At 37.3% G+C, this 4014-nt stretch overlaps 1 long non-coding RNA gene across 1 annotated transcript; it reads right to left on the bottom strand.

Moving 5' to 3' along the window:
- Positions 1-247: 247 nt before the first annotated feature.
- Positions 248-2149, bottom strand: LOC123370778. The gene is made up of 3 exons (XR_006579544.1): positions 2016-2149; positions 1572-1642; positions 248-327 (listed from the first exon to the last, which is right to left on the bottom strand). It is a non-coding gene; the product is annotated as an uncharacterized LOC123370778 (long non-coding RNA).
- Positions 2150-4014: the final 1865 nt, after the last annotated feature.

Below are 4014 nucleotides of genomic sequence, written 5' to 3'. Positions count from 1 at the left end.
TTTCTGTTCTCTTCCCCACACATACACACGAGCTTGCTCCTGCTGCACAGTCCCTGTTCTCCCCAGCGCCTCACCCACGTAATATATTTATCTGCTATGAATGAAATGTAACATTTTAAGTTTTAAGTGCAAAAAAAAATCAAAGTCTTTTAACCTTTTCTGAGTGTGCAAAATGTCATAATCCAAACAAAGAACCAGGATAGAAGCATCCTCCAGTGGACAGAGCATGTGGCTGGGAGTCAGGTCACCTGGGTTCTTTCCTGTTTCTCCCTTTAACTTATGTGATCTTGGGCACTTCTGTGATCTGTTGCCTCAGTTTCACCTTTGCTATAGATGGGATAAAATTACCGATATCTATGGATGTCGAGAGCTACAGAAGTATTACCTGTTATTTTTATTGCTTAGTATTATCCCCTTAGCATCAGTGGGACTTATGCTTATGTTGTAGGGGAAGAAGAGTCCCCAAGATCTTAAACCCAATGTTCTGAATACTAAAAATCTGATTTCAACAGACCAGCCGTATTCATGTGTGCAAGCGCCATGTACTTGGGTGCACAAATCAGAGTTTTGGGACAGGCATTTGTGTACCTAACTGCCTAGTTTGCACATACAAATTGAGAACGTATTGTTTGGAAATGTTTCCCTAAAGATTTTTTTTCTGCTGTTTTTATTTTTTTGGCATAAAACACAAATCTAAATAGAGCATACAACAATTATAACAGAAAACGGAAACTCAACAAAGGTGAAAGAAAAAAATAATCATGTATTCTCAATGTACTAGTCTGGGTTTAGGGCATGTGACACTGTCTCCCTCTACTGTCCAACCCCAGTGACAATAAAAGTCTGCAAATCCAGTTACACTTCTAGGTCAACTGGTAGGACTCTCTAGTGTGCTGATGTTCCCCGGGTTTGATCCCTGCTGACAATCCTAATGCTTGAAAATATATGCCACTCAAATGCAAATTGAAATTATGTTATTGTAGTGTCAGGATTAGTTCACATAAAACAGTAATTATAAAAATGAAGACAAAAATATTGAACTGAAAGTAAATGAAAACTCTTTATGAAATAATCTTGAAGTTGAACTGAACCAAGCTATCTCCAGAATCCAGATGTAGATTTTGTAATTCTACTGTGACTCCAGTCCTTACTTGGCTTTCCTAGCTATTTCAATGAACCAGCAAATTAGTATATATACCAGCACCCTCTATTGAGTAGATAGTTTACCAGCTGTAAGTCATAGACCCTGTACTTCCAGGAGCTAGTCAGATTATTTTACATAGCACAGGGGATACTGGTCTGTACTTTTGGAGCAGGAGGTTGTACATTCTGTGTCTGCTACCACCATGAAGTTCCAAGTAGTAAATGCAAAGTCCTCGGCAACTGAATTTGTGACAATATCCAGTACTCTTGGTGCAGATAGACTTTCTCTAACAGAAAAAGAGCTGTTCTTATTTTAAAATGGAATTGGCAACTTTTCTCATAACAGTTGTTGATGGATAATGTACATTTGAGCTGGTGACAAATTTAACCATTGGCATAACTTTCATAAGAATAGTATGTAAACTTACTGCAACCAGGATCTTGTGCTGCCTTGATCCTACTGCATTTCCTTGAGCATCTGACATTTTCTCTTTTGCTGCTTTTACGAGAAAGCAATGTGGACTGTCAACAATTCTGTTTATTTGTGATAAAAAAATAGTAGCTAAATAACATAAACAGCATCATTTCACCCCTTTCCCCTCTCAAGTTTCTTATTCTCAGATGAAGACAAGACACAGGCAACACTGTGTAGCCGCTGGACAGGAGGTGCCATTATGGCTGCCAGAATTTTATTTGTCCTTAACCCTGAAAAGGCGGTTCTTTAACCAATAGCAATCTCTTTGCCTGTGCACTGAAAACTTAGCTCTGTACTTTCTCCTATTCCCAGGGTAGATATTAATGGCTGTTCTTCATCACAGAGAGAAAACTTCTGAGTTTGGTAATGTTCCAATGAAACCAGTAACAGCACTTACCAGGGACTTGAACTGCGATCTTTTGATGCTCAGAGATGACCCGCTAGCACTGGCAAGCCTTTGGGCCAGCTCGCTAATTTTGATAGATGAATCATTTCTGAAGTATTCAAGAGAGAGAAGAAAAAACCTCATCTCTCACGTGTGTTGCACTTTGGGAAGAAAAGACTTCTTGTTATAGGGCACAGACACACAATCTTATTTTCAGTGCATATACAGTAACAGGTCTAACGTGATTCGTCATTAACAGAAAGCAATAAAAAACACAATTCCTAGGCAATTTTAAACACACACACACACACACACACGCAGACACAAAATGGCTGGCAGTCACAATGTGTTATTATCAAAGTGAGTAGCATTAATCATTTTTAATGGCCAATCTGTTAAAAAGAAGTTCTAACTGATTACTGGTGTAAAAGAAAATAAACATTGCACATACAAATCTTATTTCCAAAAAAACTGAATCACTTTTGTCAGGTATTTAACTTAAACCAGCAAAACAGACCATCAAGGAGGCAGTATTTAAATGGAAGCCTGCAGCGATGGGCAGTCAATGGCCTCTTTATTTGTTAAAGATGGATTATTTTAAATAAATTACAGAGCACTTTCACTGAATAAACAGAGTCTCAGTGGCTGTGGCATGCTATACATGCTTAATTGAGCCACAGAAATCCTAAATGACTACTGAGCTGTGTAAATCGCCTTTGATTTTGCTGATAGGACCTGATTCTTTAGGCAAAAACCAAGCCATTGAGGGCTGAAAAGCAACACTACCTTGAGGAAAATAGAAAGTTTAATCTGGAAGATATAATATTTCGGAAACCACAAGGATGGAGTGTTCCAATAACTGAACACAAGGCAGCTTCAGAAGTGAACGATCTGCGTGTCATTTTTATTTGAGCTCAATATGTTAAATGTCCCAAATGTTTATGTTGTATAAGCCCACTTAAACATTGCAAAGTGCAACAGATTCGTTGGCAAAATAAAAAGTGTAACTTTTTTCTCTCTCTCTTACTGCATCTTCTTGCATTGATCAAATACATTACACACACACACACACACACACACACACACACACACACAGGAATCATATACACACACCCAAGGGCTTTCTTAAGTAATGGTGTAATTTGACCTTTTCTGGGAAACGTGTTAATGTGATTAATTTTGCGGGTTACCTATAGCTACTATAGGCAGGAGCAAAACATTACCTCGGAAATCAGGAAAAGCTTTTAACCCTTACTGAGTATAGTTCTCATTCCCATGAAAAGCATTTTAACTCTTCATGTCCCATTTCTGCAGTCACACTGTACCCAAAACTGAAGTAAACATACTCTTGGTGGACAAAAATTACAACACCGTACCTTTCACGTTGATTTCTTGGTTATTTAAAACATGGCAAATAATTTCAAAGTGACATAAATGAATCCTGAGTTACTGACATATGAGATTCATTTTGACAGGCGGTATGACCCTCCATGATATTGCTCCCATTTGTCAATATCTTAGGAAAATGATTTGACATTGAGAGGCAGTTTGAATAACAGCAATTAAGAGAAAGATTGATGCCATTGGGCATTTTAATAATCATTGTGTACCTGGATTTTCTCTAAAGAATTTCAACACTTACAATTTTCTTCATAATAAGCCAGTATAAAAACACCTAGCTGTGAAATTCTTCTCTATATAATGGGATCTGATAAATTGCATTTGCAGCTTTCATAATTCTATTGTGTATACAAAAAGATACAAGCTTCATAAATCTCAGCAATTAATCAGCCTAATCATACTGATAAATTACTGATGTGTAACATGCATGGATGTATGCTTCTATAATGGATAACTATTTAAAAAAGCATAAGTTTGCCAATATATGAGCAGGGGAGAAATTCCCAGGCAAAGATTTTTCAAAAGTTACCAATGATTTTGAATGCTCAACCTAAGATACCTGAAAGGGGCCTGATTTTAAGAAAATGAGTGCTCAGCAATTTCTCAAAAT

The sequence above is a fragment of the Mauremys mutica genome, chromosome 5, assembly GCF_020497125.1.
Source record: "Mauremys mutica isolate MM-2020 ecotype Southern chromosome 5, ASM2049712v1, whole genome shotgun sequence".
NCBI lineage: Eukaryota > Metazoa > Chordata > Testudines > Geoemydidae > Mauremys > Mauremys mutica.
This window is presented reverse-complemented; position numbering and strand designations above follow the sequence as displayed.